This window comes from Chiloscyllium punctatum, chromosome 18, assembly GCF_047496795.1.
Source record: "Chiloscyllium punctatum isolate Juve2018m chromosome 18, sChiPun1.3, whole genome shotgun sequence".
Taxonomy (NCBI): Eukaryota; Metazoa; Chordata; class Chondrichthyes; order Orectolobiformes; family Hemiscylliidae; genus Chiloscyllium; species Chiloscyllium punctatum.
This window is the reverse complement of record NC_092756.1, coordinates 39287468-39308540: the sequence shown is the minus strand read 5'-3', so window position 1 is coordinate 39308540 and position 21073 is coordinate 39287468. Positions and strand designations below refer to the sequence as shown.

The following is a 21073-nucleotide window of genomic DNA, read 5'->3' as shown; positions in this document are numbered from 1 at the left end:
GTGGTGGGCTGCCTTCCTGAGCCACTGCACCAGCCGTTGGAGCTGTTTTTTTATCTGTGTCCCATCCAGCAGGCGCTACAACACTCCTCATGTCTCTAACTGCAGACAGACAATGCAGCTCTCCCTTTCATAACTGACATCCTCCTCGCCTTATAAATCTGACAATTCCTCACAATATCTCACCTCCTCCATTCACATCTGTGCCTGAGATCTCTAAAATTTCTTTAATCTTGTTTAAACATCTGATCTCCCAAACTCTCTCCTTTTTTAAATTTGTACCCCTTCAGTTTTTGTAACTCTTCATATCACTGTAATCAATGGCAGCACAGATTCCCTTCCTTAAATCTCTATAATTACACTGGTTGTGTGTGTAAAATTGACACTTTTCATCCTCCTTATCCATCTCAGGACTTCCAGCCCCCACAATCCCACTATTTGGAATGCTCCCATTCTCTGCACCTCCTCATTTCCTGAGGGTCTTTGAAAACCATCAGTGCCCAAAGGTTTATATTACCACCAGTAACTGCAAGTCTTCTCACTCTGTCACATCCAAGTCTCCAGGACCAGTCAACACTTGCTGGATGTCAATTTGCATTTGTTGAAGTCTGCACATCTCTGTGAGCAGTTCTGAAAAAGCCCTTTAGGCTCTACAAAGCTCCGTCATGAACAAGCCACCATCTTTCTATTTCCTTTGCCTTCTTCGATGTCTGAAACTCTCACTGTGTCTTCAGTAAACTTCTTTAGTTGCTGCAGGTCTGCCTTGCTCCCCACATAACCTGTTCCATCCCATATAGCTTGCTCAATCACTGTAACACCATCTGCTCTGTCTAATCCTCCTCGTTTCCACTGTTTTCCAGGCACAACAGCGATACGATAAGAGAGCAGTGTGGAATGGGACGTTATAAATCTCAGCTGAGGCTTGAGGCCTAACATTGCCTGGGAGTCGCAAAGGGAAGGAACCTGAGTGAAAGCAGCACAAAGCGGAAGAATATACATCAGCAACGAGGATCAAGGCTGACTAGGACTTGGAGTTGGAGAAACAGCAGAGCAGGAGGCTTAAAATCAGCACTGAGCCACAGAGGGAGTGACTGTGTGAGGGAGCAACTTGGAGCAGAGGCTTGAGGCTAACTCACACCTGGGAGTTAGAGGCAGCAAAGTGGGAGGATATAAATCAGCACTGAGGATCGAGGCCTAATTGTGCCTGGGAGTCAAGAGACGGTGACCCTGTGAGGGAGTGGAGTGGAGTGGGAGCTGGAGGATTACACGTACCTGGGAATCAGAGAGACGGTTACCCTTTGAGGGAGCAGAGTGGATGGGACTTGGAGGATTACACGTACCCGGGAATCACAGAGATGGTGACCCTGTGAAGGAGTGGAGTGGAGTGGGAGCTGGAGGAGTACACGTACCTGGGAGTCACAGAGACTGTGACCCTGGGAGGGAGCGAGTGGATGGGACTTGGAGGATTACACGTACCTGCGAGTTATAGTGACTGTGACCCTGTGAGGGAGTAGGGTAGAGTGGGAGCTGGAGGATTACACGTCCCTGGGAGTCACAGAGACGGTGACCCTGGGAGGGAGCAGAGTGGATGGGACTTGGAGGATTACACGTCCCTGGGAGTCACAGAGACGGTGACCCTGGGAGGGAGCAGAGTGGAGTGGAGCTGGAGGATTACACGGACCTGGGAGTCACAGAGACGGTGACCCTGTGAGGGAGCAGAGTGGAGTGGGAGCTGTGGGATTATACGTACCTGGGAGTCACAGAGATAACTTTCTGCTGCTGGGACCTGCCTGCACTGAGTTTGACAGAAGTGCAAGAGCCATCACAGAAAAGGTTGTAAATTCATTGGCTGATAAATACACCGCTATAAGCAACTGTACGTTAATTGCTACAAGTTAGCAAATGTATTTTTTCAACTTCTGAAATAAGGGTTGAACACAGAAATAAGAGGGCGAAGTGCAATTCTGAGCTAGTATAGTAAATTTCCCTCAGTAAGCCACAGTTGAATAAGGTACTTAACCAGATTGTTATTTCCCTGATGTTAACTTCATTCTCAGTAATTAGTTAAGTTCTCTCGACATGTTGCATTTCACGACATGGCAAGACATATTTGTCAGGTGGAAAATGTATTCGGTTACATTGGGAAGTCATAGCCCCTGCTGATATCCTGGATGAACACTGGGTCTTTGAGCTCAGACAGTGACTAGAGACTGTGTTATGCTTGAGAGTTAGGGGGATAGCACACACACAGAGCAGATCACACTGCAGACATGACGGCCTGGAATACGGAAGGGAACAGGGGACTAGGCAGTTGAAGAGAAACAGTCAGGGAATCCAGAAATAGCCTGATGTCTCCCTCCCAATTAAGTTTCCCAGTTTGGAAGCTGATGTAGGTGTTGGCTGCTCAGGTGAGTGTCGTCAGAGCCATGTCTGGTACCACAAGCAGCCTAAATGTACAGGAGAGGAAGGAGGAGCAAAAGGCACTGGGGAGACAGGAAATTGAAGAAGATGTCAGCATGTATATAATTCCAGGATAGTGGGGTTACGAATGTCACTGTGTCTGCAGGACATTCGTCCGAGGGCCAGTGAGCAGTCAAATGTCATGTCCAAGTTGGTCGGAATGACCTGGGTAGGAAGGGTGAAGTGGTCTGGGCATCAGAATTTAGGGAGCTAGGTGGATGGTTACAAGCGGGACCTCAAATGTGGCAATCCCTGGAATACTCCCAGTGCCGTGTCCAAGTGAGAACAGAACTCAGAGTTTTAGGTCGATGACAGTGTGACTGGAATGATGATGCAGCAGGAAGGGTTTCATATTTTGGGAAATTGGGCCTGGTTCTGGGGAAGGCAGCAACTGTACAAGCTGGATGGGCTAAAGTGACAGAGCTGGGACTAAATGTCATACGGGGTGTGTGGGAGGAGTTGAAAATAACTTGGTGTGTGCTTAGGATCCAAAAAAGAAACGTAGAGGAACCTACCAGGATTCTCAAAATAATGGGAGATGCAGTTGGTACTAATTTACGGCAACAGGTTTATCAGTGGAAGATGGAGTAAGAAAGAAAGCTTTAATCTGAGGTACTCTGCATAGACATGAATACTCGGCGTGTGGGGAGTACCAGATGCAGATTGGTGTGTGGAAATCTGATGGACTGATCACCGAGAGCTGGCTCAAGAATGGCAGGACTGGGTGTTAAATATTGCTGAGTATAAAGGATTCCAAAATGATAGAAGGTAAGGGAAAGAATGAAGGTCGAATTATTGATTTTGATTAGCGTTAGTTGAGGAGTCCAAGAGACAGACGATCCGTCCAAGGACAGAATGAATTTGGCTGGAGCTACAGAACAAAAAAGTGTACAATTACACTGTGAGGTACAGTCTGTCGGCCAGCAACCAATGAAATGATGGAGAGAATAAATATGCAGGGTCATTTCAGAGCGATGACAATACTACAGATTAGTTCTACCGAGAAACTTAATTTATCCAGATACAGGCAGAGATACTGGTGGTGAAGAGTCACGTGGGGCAAGTGTTCCAGGATTACATGGAAGAGAGCTCACTGCAGGAGTATGTGTCCAGCCCAGGAGAGCCCAAGAGACCTGCAATTTGGGAAAGAGGTGGTGCAAGTGGATCCACTGTCGGTAGGGGATGGTTTTGGGGCACAGCGATCATTTTATTGTAAAGTTCAAGATGATGGTTGAGAATTATATGCAATAATTGAGATGGAGAAACATTAGTTGATTGAGAGCAGCCTTCAATGGGGCAAGAATGAAGCTGGGAACTTTTCAATAAGACCAGTGAAATGGTAGCTTTAAATGGTGTGAACCCAGTCAGGTTCAGCTGGGATTGTGGAGATGGGGCTTGCAGTGTGATCACGACTGAGAATAGCAAATTTACCAAATTTGTGGAAATCTAACACGCTTTTCATTGCACCACAAAGTTTGTGAATTTGAACCACACCAGAATTGGAGTTTAGTTCAGTTTTCAGCTGAATCATTGATTGTTGTGCTGATTCATCGCCAATTCCTGTCTTCTGGAGTTCTTGTCCCTGCAACTGACCAGAGGCAATTCCTTACCTTCTTGGTTGTGAGTTTTTACGGAATCATGATCAGACCAGAACTAGATGCTCACTCGCAAAACCTGCAAATTTCGTGCAGAAACCCATTGTCTCTCAACACATTTCTCTCCCAAATGCACAGAAATGTTCGATTGCTTAAATTTCTTTATCCCGTTCTGTGGCAGGATGTTATGGATGAGCTGGGAAAAGACATTGACGTGTTTGGTCAGCCATGATGATATCAAACGGTGTTTAGGACACGTGTTTGGAATAGCCTCCTCCTGTTCCTGTCTTTCTGTGCTGTTTCTTACAGAAGGTTTTCAAAATTAACCTGATGGGGGCAATGTGAATCTACACTACGGAATATCAAAGTCCTCCCCTTTACCCCACCGCTCTCACAGCCAGAACAGACAGCTCGTATTGCTGCTTTAGATCAGACAGCGAAGGATTCTCTCAGGTGCTCTGTCAGACTGCATGCTGCTTCACACAGGTTTCCAACTGGGTACATGGAGCAAGCAAACGTGTGGATATTGGGATTCAGGGAAAGATTTCCGTTCTGCTGGGCTGCAGTTCTGGTCACGTGAATTTCTGTCATGCTGAGACTTTCTGTGTATTCTTCCTACTTTACGATTTTAACTGCAATTGATTTTTGTTATTGCATAATATTCTTACATCTTCAGTATTCATGCAAACTGTGCAACGTGTTCTTGGATGTAGGAATAGTGAAGATTATTACTGAACGCAAAATATTTCATGTTACCTGTATGAACTTTCAGAAGTAATTTGGTGAAGTTTCATTGATTCGAATTCCGTGCCGAATGAAGCCGATCGAAGGAAAAGCCCTGCGACAGCGGCAATGTAACATTGTCTGTAAGCAACGCAGGAACCAACAGAAACCCATTTTGCAATGTCGTGTATTTTTTCACATTTTTTACGTCCCTTTTGTATCCTTTTCGTGACCCTGATGCTTCAATAATCACAGGTTCATGTCAGTTTCACCTTGTCTGCAATAGCTTTAATTTCAGAACCAGACAGTTCAGGGAAATGAAGCAGGGTGAGTGACTGAGGTACCAGTGGGGAAGTACATCACCACCAAAGATCCCACAGTGTTGTGGTTCAGTTGTTAGTAGTGCTGCCTCAACAAGTTTTAAAATTCGATTCCAGCCTCGGTGGACTGTCTGTGTCGAGATTGCACATTCTCCCATGAATGTGTGGGTTTTCTCCGGGTGTTCCAGTTTCCTCTCACAGTCCAAAGGTTGTGCAGGTCAGGTGAGTTTGTCATTCTAAATTGCCAATAGTACATTTGTCAGAGGGGAAATGTTTCTGGTTGGGTTACTCTTCGGAGGGCTGGTGTGGACATTTGGGTCCGAAGCATCTCTTTCCATACTGTAGGGAATATAATAATCACAGCAAAACTAGAGCAGTTGAGTTACAGTTCCCAAGGTACGTGAAGGTCACATGACAGGTTCGCTGTCTGCGGATCCAGTCACGCAATTCGTCAGCGCCGAATACTTAAAGGTGCATAACATGCCAAGGTTGTAAGTTCAATGCTTATCTAAAGATGCTGTTACTGATATTTACCAGGGATTATTGAAGCATCAGACTGAAGCGCAGTTGGAAACAATGTTGAGTAAAGTAGCATTTGCTTGGAAATTCCAGTTTCTGACGTGGGGAAATATTTTGCCTTTGTTAAATATGCCAATTATTAACAGAAAATCTGCAAATATTCCCCAGGTGAATATCCATCTATGTATAGAGAACCAGAGGTGAAGTTTTAGCATGATGACCTTACTAAAATTGCTGACCCAGCACTGGATTACATCCTGGGAAAGTCTGTATAAATCGTTTCACATCATTCAATTTCCGGCAAGCTGCACAGCTCATTCAATCAATCGAAAGTATTAGATTTAACTCCTTGTGGAGTTTGACTTTTGTCAGTAAACCTGGTAAAGGATCTGGGCAAGTAGTTTTGCTGTTGGGAGGAACAAAGGGTCCATCTGGAATAAGGTTGAGTCTTAACGCAGGATTTTTCAAGCGGAGATAAAAGAGTATTAAATGGACTCAATCCCCTTTCGGTTGATTATGACCAAATGTTCAAAACAATAGATAGCAATGACAATGATGTTTTACAACAACAAGCCAAATCTTGCTTACTAGAGTCTCCACAGTATTACAGACCAGGTGAGGGAGGGACATGATGATCCTTGTGGAAACCTGAGACAGTGAGAGAATTAATCCCACGCTGTTGGTCTCATTTTTCTCATAAACCAGTTAGTCAGTGGACTGAGCTTACTGACTTCCATTCAATGCAGAGCTAAACCAAACAGCTCAGTGCATTTACAGTAGTAAATATTTCATGTCGAATGAATTGCTGCACCTTCCAACTCCACCAGCTCTTCTTATACTTAACATTTTCACTTGCAGGTGTTATGCAATTTCCTTCCTATTAATGTTAACCAATTCGAGAATGTTTTCATTTTGCATCTCCATCCAGGAAGTCCAGAATCACTGTCGCTGTTTAATTCTCCCTGTGGCTGAGTGGGTTTGCTCAGGGTGCTCCGGTTTCCTCCCACAGTCCAAACATGTGCAGGTTAGGTGAATTAGCTGTGTTAAATTGCCCGTACTGTTAGGGGCAGGGGAAAATGTAGCTGAATAGGTCTGGGTGCATTGCGCTTCAGCGGGTCGGTGTGGACTTGTTGCTCAACAGGGCCTGTTTCCAAACTATAAGTAATCTAATCTAATCGAAGGTAATCTAATATAATTCATTCCTTGTCTGCTTGCATTCGTTTTTCAAATATTCTTTAATCAGCTCGTAAAATGATTCTATTTCTCAAAATTCATCTCCGAATTCAATAACTCTCAGAATAAAAATACCTACTCCAAACTTCTTTCTCATGTCCCGATGGGTTTGAAGTTCTAACGTCTAGTTTCCACTCATCTAAATGACGGAATTTCCCTCGTGTTTACTCGTAACAACTTCACATCAGCTGGATAACCTCTCTTCCGACACAACTAAGTATTTCCTGATTTCTCCCGCATTATTCCTTATTCAATGCTACCATCACTATAAACCCCCTCTTTTCGTTTCTAGTGGCTTTATCTACCAGTAAACCTCATTTCCATCGTTTATAACGACATGGTAGCATGGCCGTGTCATTCCTAACGTCTTTATAGTCCAGGAAACACTGCCCGTGTCTTTCATCATGTCTTTATATCCCTGTATATTTCAACCTGAGAAAGGATGCTGGGTCCAATTCAATGAATGAAAACTCACCACTAAGCTATGCAAACTTATAACCGACACAGGAACGGTAGAAACAATTTCAATTACAGCTGAATCGATTGGTTGTAACAGAATCGGATCAAATCCTAGTCACATACATGACTGTTGTTCTTATAGTTATTTGTTCTCTACGTGTGCTGAAATAACACAGTGAGGGATCAATTACTATTGCCAGTCATACTTAAGCGGTTGGGTGTGAAATGCTGACGTTGTGAGATCAGAGAAGTCTGTATTGACATAGAACATTCACTGTTCGAATATCAGTCTTAGGAATTAGACAGAGAGCGATTTTGAACGAAATTTGAGCAGGGAAGTTTACTCCATGGCTTAACACCAATTTGTGTGGTTACTTTGTTGTTTACCTCATTTGTGTGTTTTGCCTCTTTGGGGATTTTGAAGTTATCCTCTCTATACAAAAGTTCCGTGCTTTTGCACCATTATACAAAAGATGCAGTACAATACCACCCAACGCTGTTTCGGTCAACTTGCACAGATATTGACCGCTGGAAACAGCACTGTGCACTCTTCTCGAGTCTGGAAAATAATTTGCTGCATTCCCGCTCTTATGGCTCTTTTCATTACATCGGTTTCTGTTCGTCAAGGAATCCAATTCAGCAGATCTTGTCACTGAGTCATTTCTTTGTATGTGTTCAGATCATGTGAGCAGAATATCACAGTCCATAACCCAGAAGTCAGACCATACTCAGGGAACCGTACTCTACTCTTGATCATTTCATGAACATCAGGGAGAAATATCAATGCTCTTCAAAATTTAATAACCTGTTTTTCAGAAGCAAGATAATCAGTTCCAGGTTTCTGCTTTTGTTGTCACAAGGACCAAGATTGTAAATGCTGGAACCAGTTGAGACTGTCAGCTCTCCCACATTCATTTTCTCCCCAGGAAGTGTTCACTTGATGGTCTGAATTGGATTCTTCTAAAAAGAAGAATCTTTTTATCCATTGATTTCTGGTTTATGGGCCCACTAGGCTCCCTCTGGGCCTCTGTACATCGCGCTGACGACAGCATTTTCCCGCAGTCTTCCGTTTTTTTTGGAGAAAGTACTTCGAGGATGACATCAAAAGATGTTCACTATTACTGTGTGATACTCCACCAATGGAGACAGCTCTATCAATGGAGGCAGCTCAGTCCGCTGGGATGGGATAATTTCTGCAGTGTGTCCTGCGGATCAGATACAGTGCACAGATCATACAGAGTGAGAGCGCTCGAAAAGGCCAATTGGTCACTCGTACCTGTGTCAGCTCGGGAGTTACAAAATATGGGTTAAAGCGGAAACACTGGGGATTGGATCATGTTTCAAGTGTTTACGTGAGGCAGGAAGCAGAAAGAGATACACTGTGAAGCGACTGGGATCTGACGACAGGAGCAGCAAATAGGTTGTACAGCGCAGAGGAGAGCTTTGAAGTATTGAATTCTGATTGATGGGCCGATCATGCTTTCACTAGACCACGCTACTACAGTTGATAATATGTCAGTGTCTCTCGGAATTGTGATGTCACATGCAAATATCACCGTTACACTGCAGGAAATTCCTTTTTCCAATATGACAACAGTCTGTATGTAAAATAGCTTAAATATTTAATTCTTTCTCATAAATGATTCCACTCCATCTCAGTGTATTGTATTGTCTTCTTTCCAATTTACCTGTTATTGTGCCTGCACTGAAGTTGATTTGCACCTTCTGCATGTCTTTTACAGTCTGGGTGATATGATGCATCTGTACTGATCCACCTTCTGACAGTATTTTCCACTTCACTTCAGCCCGCACTAACGTCGGTATCCGATACCATTCCCGTTGTCTTAAGCAATCCAGGGACATCTTCACTCCGAGGTCATTGATTATTCCTGCAGAAAGTTCGGACAGCAGATGCTCGAGATAAGAGTCTGGAGTGTGGTGCTGGAAAAGCACAGCAGGTCAGTCAGCATCTGATGAGCAGAAGAATCCACGTTTCAGGAATAAGCACTTCAACAAGAATAAGACTTGTGAGTCGGGACTGAGAGATAATTGGAAGGGATTTGGGGATGGGGGGATGGGGGAAAGCGGTGGTTGGATGAAGGTGAGGCAGAAGATGATAGTTCAGAAGGAGCAGTGATGTAATGGGTCCAGAGGGCGGTGACAAGTTTGAGGCTTGGGACTTGGGGCAAGGGAAACGAGGAAACTGTTCAAATCCACACTTATCCCGTGAGTGACAGAGTCACAAGGCGCAATATATGGCGTTCGTCCTCCAGGTATTGGGTGGTCCTGGTTTTGCGCTGAAGGAGGCCCAGGACCTGCACTTTTTGATGGAGTGGGAAGGGGGAGTTGAAGTGTTCAGTCACTGGACGGTGAAGTTGGTGGGTGCGGGTGTCCCAAAGATGTTCTCTGAAATGATCTGCAAGAAGGTGTCCTGTCTCCCTGCTGTCGAGGAGACCATTCTGGATTCAACAGATGCAGTAGATGACATTGTAAGTTGTACAGGTGAATTTCTAACTGAAGTGGAAGGATCCCTTGGGGCCTTAGGCGGAGATGAGTGGAGTGGTGTGGGAACTGCTTTTACCCTTCCTGCGGTGGCAGGGAAAGATGCCAGAAGTGGGGTGTGTGTTTATTGGGGGTTGTAGACCTGACTAGGGGTTCGTGTATGAAATGGTCTTTTCAGAATGCTGATAGGGGTGTGGAGGGAAATATATACCTGACAGTGGGGTCTGTTTGGAGATTGCAGAAGTGGTGGAGTCTTATATGATTTATGCTGAGTTTGGTGGGGTGAAAGTTGAGGACCATGGGATTCTGTCCTTGTTGCGGGAGGGGTGGGGTTTAAGGGCGGTTGTGAGTGAAGTGGAGGAGATGCACTGGCGGGCATCGTCAAACACGTGGGATGGATACCAACTTGGACTTTCTGAGGTGGTATTGGTCATCCTGGGAAAAAATGCCCGAGAGGCGGAGGAATTAGGAATAAGGGATTCTGTTTTTACACGAGGTGGGGTGGGAGGAGGTGTCGTATTGTTAGCTGTGGGATTCGGTAGGGTTGTAATATATGTCTGTCATTGGTCATTCCATAAATGGAAGGGAGTTGCCAAGAAGATGCAGGTGAATTTGAGGTCGGGGTGAAAGGTGTCGGTTGGTGAACTGTTCAACCTCCTCGTGGGAGCACGAAGTGACGCCCAACACATTCATCAATGTAGCAGAGGAACAAGTGGAGAGAGGTGCGAGAGTAACTGCGAAAGACGGATAATTCCACATATTTGGCAAACAGGCAGGCAGGCATAGCTCGGTGACATGTGGGTGCCCATGGCTACCCCTTTGGTTTGGAGGAAGTGGGAGGATTGGAAGGAAAAGTTGTTGAGGGTGAGGACCAATTCAGCCAGCTGGATGAGGGTGTCGGTGGAAGGGTACTGGTTGGGATGGGGCGAGATGAAGAAACAGAGGGTTTGGAGACTTTCGTCATGGCAGATGGATGTGCAGAGGGACTGGATCTCCAAGGTGAAGATGACGCGTTGTCGACTTGGGAAATAAAAGTCTTTAGTGAGATTAAGTTCATAAGTGTTGTCACAAACGGAGGTGCGAATTTCCTGGACTGGGGAGACAGGAAGGTGTTGAGGTAGGAAGAGATGAGTTGGGTCAAACAGGCGCAGGAGGAGACAGCAGGTCTTCGGAAGGAGGTAGAATCGGGCAGTGTGGGGTTCATGGACAATGAGGTTGAAGGCTATGAATGGGAGATTCCCCAAAGGTGATGAGATTGTGATGGTCTGGGAGATTATGTCATATCCTTTCATGCATGTGCGACGAGGTGGCCGAGAGGTTAAGGCGATTGACTGCTAATCCATTGTGTTCGGCGCGCGTGGGTTCGAATCCCACTCTCGTCGCTATTTTCGGATTATCACACTGTCTTATTGGAATTGGAACTCCAATGGTTAGTTTATCTGCATCGACCAGATTATAAAACCTCAAAGAATAATTTGAGACTGATGCCTTAACTTAACGAAATGTAGACTGAAATGGGATAATGAAAAGGAAAGCGATTTTCTGTTCCAAGTCAAGTTGCTGTGAACGTTAATCTTATGAAAGAGATCCAGGGAAACCAAATAACGAGAGATGCGATGTGCATCTTTAATGCTATGGGATTGTTAATGAATGTTTTGTCACATGAAATCTGAAGCAGGTTCGGTAGAAGTGATTCATCTTGGTGATAAGAGAACAGAGAGACACCACAAAATAATAGAGATATTTCAAAAGGTGCAGGGGGTGGGTGTAGCGGCACAGAAAACTGGCTGTAAATGCACAGTAGAGAATTGCCGATGTGGGTGCCGTGATTGGCATGGACAGACTTACACATTGATCTCGCCCTTTCCCCCTTGCTCTTTCCATTGATGAAGGTTGGATATAAGACACAGATAAACACAAGATGTGGGAAGCAAGCTCCCTCCAGTTGAACTATGGAGAAGTCAGCATGTTAACTGCAGGAAGTGAACGTAAAATGTGGATCAATAACCACAGATTAATGCAGCATAAACATCTAAAGTGTCTTTAAACGAATGTCATTAACAGACGTTTCGTTCTAATACCTAACATGGCTTTCATGGGAAACCAAGTCTCAGAAACTTGATTGTGTTTTTTGAAGATGTAACAAAGAAGATTGATGAGGGCAGAGTAGAAGATGTGATCTATATGGACTTCATGGAGGACTGATTAGGAAGGTTAGATGGAATAAAGGGAGAACCAACCACTTAGATACAGAACTAGCTCAAAGTTAGACGACTGAGGGTGCCAGTAGAGCGTTGTTTTTCAGACTGGAAGCCTGTGACCAGTGGAGTCCCACAGCGATCGGTGCTGGGTCCTCTACTTCTTATAATTTACATAAATGATTTGGATATCAGCATAAGAGGTACAGTTAGTAAGTTAGAGATGACACCAAAATTGTAGGTGTAGTGCACAACGAAGAGGGTAACCTCAGATTACAACAGGATCTGGCCATATGGGCCAATGGACTAAGAAATGGCAGATGGAGTTTTATTCGCATAAATGTAAGGTGCTGCATTTTGGGAAAGCAAATCTTAGCAGGACTTATACAAATAAGGATAAGGGCTTGGGAATGTTGCTGAAGAAAGAGACCTTGGAGTGTAGGTTCATAGCTCCTTGAAAGTCGAGTGGCAGGTAGATCGGAAGGGAAGAAGGCCTTTGCCATGCTTTCCTTTATTGTTCAAAATATTGAGTGCAGGAGTTGGGAGGACATGCTGCGGCTGTACAGGGCATTGGTTAGGCCACTGTTGGAATATTGCGTGCAATTCTGGTCTCCTTTCTGTTGGAAAGATATTGTGAAACTTGAAAGGGTTCGGAAAGGATTTCAAAGAATGTTGCCAGGTTGGAGGATTTGAGCGTTAGGGAGAGTCTGAACAGGCTGGAGCTGTTTCCTCTGGTGCAGTGGAGGCTGAGGGCTGTCCTTATAGATGTTTACGAAATTATGAGGGGCATGGATACGATTAATGGACAAAGTATTTTCCCTGGAATCGGGGAGTCCAGACTTAGAGGGCATAGGTTTAGTGTGAGAGGGGAAAGATATAAAAGAGACCTAAGGGACAACGTTTTCACACAGACGGTGGTAGGTGTATGGAATGAGCTACCAGAGGATGTGGTGGCTGGTACAATTGCAACATTTTAGAGGCTTTGAATGGGAATATGAAGAGGAAGGGTGTGGAGGGATATGGGCCGGGTGCTGCGGGTGCGACTAGATTGGGTTGGGACATCTCGTCGGCATGGGCAGATTGGACTGAAGTGTCTGTTTCAATGCTGTACATCTCTATGACCACATTTCAAGGTGGATGACAACAATACCAATTTTGTTTTGAAATTGAGATCTACTTCATCATTTTACACAGCGAACAAGTTCAATTTAAATAATACAAATCACGTTCACTCACACGGAATAAAACTGTGATTTGATTACAAACATTGTCCTTTTTAAGTAGCAGTTACTTAACATGAAAACTAAGATGTAATTTTTATTGAACTTACGTCAATTAACACCATGATCTTACTTCGGATTGACTGCAATATGCACATGCTAAATAAGGTTTAAGAAAGGAAGAATTTTAGTATGATTCGGTGGTGATGAAAAATAAGATTCGGGTATCATGGGGCGGATATTCCACCAATGGCTCCAGTGGTGGAAATGGTCAGTGGGCATTAATTCTATGATGGTATAGAGGTGAGGGAGCTGTCAGGGATGGGAGCTCCCACCTCATCTGGAGCAGCGTCTGTAGACATGGCCCAGGGAGCATTGTGACATCAGACTGGGATGTCCAACCAACACATGGAGCTGCTTTTATTAACATGGACCAGAGGGAGCATCGGGGCATCAGACTGCGAGATCCAACCTCATTTGGAGCAGCATCTTTTGACATGGACCAGGGAGCTTTGCGAGATCAGTCTGAGAGCTCCACCCTCATCTGGAGCAGCTTTTCATGACATGGAGCAGCAGAGAGCATTGGGACATCAGACTGCGAGATCCAATCTCATTTGGAGCAGCTTCATTTGACATGGACCAGGGAGCTTTGCGAGATCAGTCTGGGAGCTCCACTCTCACCTGGAGCAGCATTTAATGACATGGAGCACCAGGGGGCATTGGGACATCAGAGTGGGAGTTTCAATCTTACTTGCAGCAGCTTCTATTGACATGGAGCAGCAAGGAGCAATGGAACGTCAGGTTGGGAGCTGCAACTCACCTGGTGCAGCTTGTATATACATGGAAGAGGAGGGAGTATTGGGATATTAGGCTGGGGGAAAGGATATTAAACCAATTTAATCTGAAGTAAAACAAGTTTCAACACCTCAGATGGTAATTGATTTATGAAGAATCTGTCGCGGGAAAAAAAAATCTTTAGATATTGAAGACAAGTCTTGCAAATATTCAACTCAGGAACACGCACTAATACAGAAAGAAATGCGAGTGATGTTTCAGGTCTTTGACTTTTCTTTTCTGACCGACTATACACTGGATTACATGACCAAAAGGACTTTTTCACTCATTTCATGTTACTTATTTCCGGCAAATGGAAGAGGTCATTGACGCAATCTAAATCTGAAAATTGTGGGAAATGCGATATTGTCATTAGGCTGGAGTTTACCTCGAATTATAGTGGAAACGCAGCAAAATAAGTTGAAGTTTCCTCGATCAACAGTGACCTCGTTGATTGGCTGATCAGATTGTGAATGGTAGTTTTATTTGAGGAGAACTTGAAGTGAATAATTGATGGTGATTATCTTTGATTTTTGTTCACCTTGGGAAGGTTACTGTTATTGCTCATGTCCTTGGTAACACCACAGCTCGGCAGAGTGTAAAATCTCAGCTGTGCATCTGGCCAGTGTTTCAACCATTCATATACCTGACTATGGATCAGATGGTTATCGGTTCGAAATTTAATTGGCGCAAGAGCGTTGTGGATATTCACAGCAAATCCAAGCTAATTTTATTTGTTACACTGAGGTGGATAATATTTGGAATTTTCATCTCTATGAACGAAAATTATTTCACTGTCTTCGATAAGATAAACATTACCAAGGACAATCAGAGTTAAAAATCCCACAGCACCAAGTTGCATCGAACAGGCGTATTTGGAAGCAACAGCTTCTTCGTCAGATGGTTGACAACTGTTGGACTCTAATCTGACTTTGCGTGATTTTCAAATTTGTCCACCCCAGTCCAACACCAACACATCCAAGTCAGGAGTACCCTCGACACCACGAACGATCGGTTAAAGACCAGATGATCTTCCAAGATTGCGCATGTTGACACATACATCAAGTTTCTGCAGAAAAACACCCACCAGATGAAGGAACGGCTCCCTGAAAGCTCGTGCTTCCAAATAAACCTGCTGGACTATGCCCTGATGTTGTGTAATTTTTAACTTTCTCTACCCAACTCAAACACTGGCACTTCTTCTATATCATAGAGAACAACAGTCATGTCCCAGCGCTGTCAGAGAAGACAATCCTGAAAGAGCAACGCACATTGTTCATAGGTACGTTTCATTTGCAGAAACCAACCCATTCAATCGCTGCAGCTCCTGTGTATGAAAAGCACAGAAAAGAAATAGCTGAGACTCAGTTTTGACAGTATTTTGAAACTCTTTGGGAAGTGGACTCAGAGGAGAATGAAGGATGAACTGTCCGACTGCGCAGAGAGGAGGAAGGCACTTTTCCCTTCTTTAAAGGGCTGGGGTAGTGACTGATCTAAGGCAGTAAACAGATTCCTGGTAGGCCTGCTCTCTCTGCGTCAGGAACAAGAAGTCCTGATTTCCTGAACGGTAATTAAACCCAGGCCACTCAGTTAAGGCACCGAAAACTAACCACTAGATCACTAGGGATGAGGGCAGAAACTGTTGCACCGTTTCTTCATAACACAGTTTTGAAAATTATGTCACTGCAGATATGTTTCCCCTCAAACATGAATGAATTATCAAATGTTTACAGCACAGAAATGGGTCCCATCGTCTCCCTTCCCAGCACCTGGTCTGTAACCTTGTAAACTCTGATGTTCACGTGTTCATCTCAATGCTAATTACCCTGGAACGTTTTAATCTTGTAAGATGCAATAAATGGGATGGAAGTTTGAGATGGGGAAAATAAGTTCACACCCAGTCGGGGAACTGAAGCCCATTTTTACCCAAACACTGAAGCACACAGACACATTTCCACAAGAGTGAAACAGGCCTCGGGAGAAAACAAACAGAAAGTAAGATTTCGCCTGCTTGGCTGATATTGTCCAATTTCAGACTTCAACACCAGTGTCTGGTTACAGCAAAGAAAGGAAACATTCAGCCCCTCCCGTCCCAGTGTTCCTTGCCCATTGTTTCCCCATTACTCTGTAGTTTATACTGCCTCACCTCGTTCTTGCAACAATACTAGATCGTTGCTCACGCCCGCTATTTCTTGGACTGAAAAACAGGAATGGGTTATTTCAAACACTTTTCTAGTTTACAAGGCCAGTGTTATCAACACTGAGCCAGCACATTGCCAGCTCAGAGGTAAGGTCTCATAAATTAGAAACTTCAATGCAACAGATGATTGGTTAGCCTCAGTGTTATAAGCCAAACAACAAGACTGGAATTGAACCGAGGGCATCATGCACAGAAGGATGAGAGAATAGAATGATGAATCTCATGGTGTCCAGGGTGGTGTTAACAGAAATCTTCCCTCGTAGTATAGTGATGAGGATTCATCACAGCTTTCACTGTCATGGCTTGTTAAATGTTAACATTTACAGTAATCGATGTGAAATACTGCCTGATCTTTCGAAGCAGAATGATGTTGTGCAGCAGTCAGAACCGCTTCCCTGTATGTTACAGTTCCGCATCAGCAACGTCAGCTGCAAATGCCTCACGTTCAATCAGTTTAAATCAAGAACGGTGGGGGCGTCACGAAAATGAAAGGGGAATGGTGGTTTGTGAGAGTTAACTGCATGCCTCGTGGAGCCAGGTTCAAGGTCGATACTAAATATCGGTTTTCCTGTTTATCTTGGTATACTGACCACTCCATATCAATTACTCATATTATCTGCGATTTGTGTTGTTCTTTGTTCATTGCACCTCGGTTCAGTGTTCCAGGGGGCCACGCTTTTTTAATTTGGCACGTTTTACTCAGGTCGGTTTTGCAGTTTCATATTAAGGCCAACAATTTTAGGAACAGAAAGACACCATTCAGACTATTAAGTCTGCTCTGCTATTGAATGGTTTCATTTCTGATCTGATAACCTTGAACTGCACTTTCTTGCCTTTCCCCATAACGCTTGATGTCTTTGCAGTTTGAAGATCTGCCGATCTCAGCCTCATTATACCTAATGACACTTCCTCAACAGCCTTCTGCTACAAGAAAGTCCACTGATCCAGAACTGTCAGAGAGAATTAATGCTTCTTCATCACTGTTTTAATTGTGAGATCCGTATTCTAATACGAAGTTATAAATCATACAACACCAGGTCATTGTCCAACAGGTTTAATTGGAAGCATTAGCTTTTGGAGGGCTGCTCCTTTATCAGGTGTTCGTGGAGTACAAGAGTTATAAGATACAGAACTTATCGCAAAAGTTTACAGTGTGATGTAATTGAAATTATGCTTTGAAAAATATCTTGATTGTTTGTTAAATCTTCTATCTGTTAGAATGACCATGTTAGCTTCACTTCTTTCTTTTGTAATTTGCAAAACGTTTTTGAAAGTCACATTCTCTGGTGAACTTTAACAATTAGTGTCAGCCTCGATAATATTTTGAAGGTGTTCGCCCCTGTGTGCTGTGTCCGCGCCATAATGTTTAGGCTGACGCTAATCTCGGCACAGTGGTTAGCACTGCTGCCTCACAGCGCCAGAGACCCAGGTTTCATTCCCGCCAAAGGCGACTGACTGTGTGGAGTTTGTGCATACTCCCAGTGTCTGTGTGGGTGTGCTCCGTTTTGCCCCCACATTCCAAAAATGTGCAGGTTAGGTGAAGTGGCCATATTAAATTGCCCGTAGTGTGACGTGTAGGGGAATGGATCTGCGTGAGTTGCACTTCGGCGGGTTGGTGTGGAGCTGTTGAACCGAAGGGCCTGTTTCCACTCTGTAAGTAATCTAATCTAAAAAAAATACCACGCTGCAGGCAAGGATGTTTTGAGGCATGGTACATTGGTGAAACCGAGCAAAGGGTACAGCAACAGATGAATGGAACTGCACATCAATCACAGACATTTGTGCCCCTTCGCAGCTGGAGAGCACTTCCCTGGTCCAGGACATTCAACCTCGGACCTTCAGGTGACAATCCTCCAAGGCAGACTTCGACACAGGCAGCAGCTAAATGTGCCCGAGCAGAGGCTGATAGCAAATTTCGGAACCAATGGGGGTGGCCTCAATTGCGACCTTGGGTTCATGTCACAGTACAGGTGATCCCAATGCTCTATCTACACACAGCGACCCGCCTACACACACACACACAAACACGCACACACACACACAAACACACGCATATATACGTTTGTGGGGTGAATTTGTACTTGCAAAATTACATTGCACTTTGATCAAAAAGTGCATGAATCCATGTTAGTCTCTATTAACTCGGTTTATAAAATTAGAATCAGTCTGAACATTATGGAACAGACAACAGCACACGGGGGCTGACAGCTATTCTGAAATCTCACCTGAGAATGTAACTTTAAAATAAAAAGTTTTGGGCTTTATAAATGAAAGAAGTGAAGCTAACATGGTTTATTCTAACAGATGGGAAACTTAGCAAACAATGAAGGTATTTTTCAACGTACACTTTAAACTTGCGCTTTAAATTCTGTGTCTTACAACTGTGTACTCCACAACCACCTGATGAATGAGCAGCAATCTGAAAGCTAGTATTTCCAGTTTAACCTGCTGGACTATAACCTGGTGTTCAGTGATTTTCAAATTTGCATACTCTAGTCCAAAACCTGCATCTACAAGTCATTCAATCCAAGGCATTCTGGTCACAGAACCAACCTTTGTGCATTCAACTTATTAAATCCTTAAAAAAACCCTAAATGTTTCAGTAAGCATTATTTTTGTCGTACTGAGTCTGAGCAGGCAAAGGCAACTGCTTTCAACGTTTATTTCCATTTGAATTCCTCTCCGATATGAAATTCTCACTGACTCTGACAGCACTGATATCTTTGCTATTTTGTAATGTCAGGAATTCATGTTCAATTTACGACTTTCATAAGGAACAACAAATATTTTTCTCTGACTGGAAATCAACGTTGGGAAATAGCAGTGAGAGAGCTGAATTTGAACACTTTCGCACCAAGGAAGACATATGCAAGGTTTGCAAATTTTATCGGTGACCTTGTTTTTGACTTATTAGTTCAGTTGAAAAATGACAGTCATTGTGTTTTTAAAAGCATGGCGAATGGCCCTTCAGCCTCCTGCATCATTATCAGTCATCAAACATCTCGTTTGTAAACACAGTTTCCAGCACGTGACTCGTCGTCTGGTGTGTTCTAACATTTCAAGTCTTCAGTTAAATTGTTATTCAATTTCTTAAGTGCTTAAGTGGAACAAAAACTCCTCTGTGAACTAACAGTTCTGAGAGTGAAACTCTTTCTCAGAGCCGTTTGTCAGTTTTCCTCAAGATGCTGTGGAAAATCTTTCTGTACTCACATTGGAATTGATTTACTCTGTTTCTTCTTCAGCTTCCTTCTTCTTTCTATTAAATGGTTTAGATTCCAATACAGACACAAGGTGCAGGTTGCAGAAGTCACGTGTTTGTACTTTCACTGACACTGTCTCGGCAGGCGCTGCAGTCCTTCCCCACGCTGATTCAGACTGCACTGTCCTTCCTGTGGCATGTCCCATGGAAAATGGAAGGACAGGCATTAATAACCCGCATTTGAGAAATTAGCGACAGTTTTAAAACATTTGCACTGCCCCAGCGAGGAATCGAGCTCCTATCTCCCGCATAACATGCCGTGACACTAACCACTATACTACCGAGGACAACAGTTTCAAAGGAGACCCCTCAGCCCGTTGTGACTCAATTTGTCAAAAACAACTGCTTAACAACTCGAATCGTTTAGCCCATAGCTTTGTACTATTGGCAGAACATATTCACATCTGAATATTTCTTCAGATTCTCAGGGTTCCTGCCTCTCTGAACCTTACAGACAGAGTGTTGCAAATTCCAACACACGCCGACCTATAACGCTTTTCCGCACATCTACTTAAACCTTTCTGTCTTTCTCATTAAATTTCTGCCCACCCCCCGTGATCGATCTCTCCGTCGATGGGAAACGTTACTTTCAGTCTACCTTAACCATACCCCTCATTATTTTGTACATCTGAACCATGCCTTCTCACAAATGCCTCTGCACCGTGAAAAACAACCCCAGTTTGTCCTGTCTCTCTTCATGACCAAATCTCTTCAGCCTAGACACTATCCAAGTGAATTTCTCCTGCACCTTTCCCAGTGTGATCACATCCCTGGACTCCTGTCAACTGCAGACAATTGTCTAGGTAGAGTCAAATGAACTTTTTTTTTACATTCTGCATCAGCATGCGGTGTTGATCTGCAGCATATATTGCCGAGCAGTCTGGAGTCACATGGAGGCCAGAGAAGTTCAGGACGGCAGATTCCTTCCCTCAAGGCATTTCGTGAAACAGATGGGCTTTTCAGACAACGGGTTTAGCGGTTCCTCAATTGGAGATATTTCTTGCATTTCTATTCTACCACCGGCGTGGTGTGGTGAGAATCGAACCGGTCTCACCAGAATTTGACCTGGCCTTTTGTGTTAAAATCCAGTCGGCTATTGCAGAAAGCCGTCATGGGTGACCTTTTCCAATAGAGTCTGTTTTCCCCAATTATTCTCTGTGTCCATTTATTGAGCCTCACGCTCCAATAATCTCTGGTCCATGTCAGTAAAAGCTGCTCAAAGAGAATTGATCTCACAGCCACGATATCCAAACGGATCGAATGATTTGAAAGTGCCAATGAAGAGATTGGGGCATGGTCGCCCAGCAACAGTAAGTGCAATGGCATAGACTGGACGGTATCAACGTGAAAGTTTATGTTAGATTGTGCAATGCCTCAGTCAAATGGGACGAGGGACGGAAAAAAGAGTGAGGGCGAGTGGGAGGGAGGGCCATCTTCGAGAACTTTTGGGTTTAAATCCTGATGCATGAAACGCTGAAATATCAGAGAACGAAATTCGATGGAAAACAAATCATCACCTCGGAGACCATTATCATGTAAAACGAGTTATTTCTT

General features: G+C 44.0%; 1 non-coding gene across 1 annotated transcript; it reads left to right on the top strand.

Moving 5' to 3' along the window:
* Positions 1–11108: 11108 nt before the first annotated feature.
* trnas-gcu (transfer RNA serine (anticodon GCU)) lies at positions 11109–11190 on the top strand. The gene has a single exon. It is a non-coding gene; the product is annotated as a tRNA-Ser (tRNA).
* The last annotated feature ends 9883 nt before the right edge of the window (positions 11191–21073 follow it).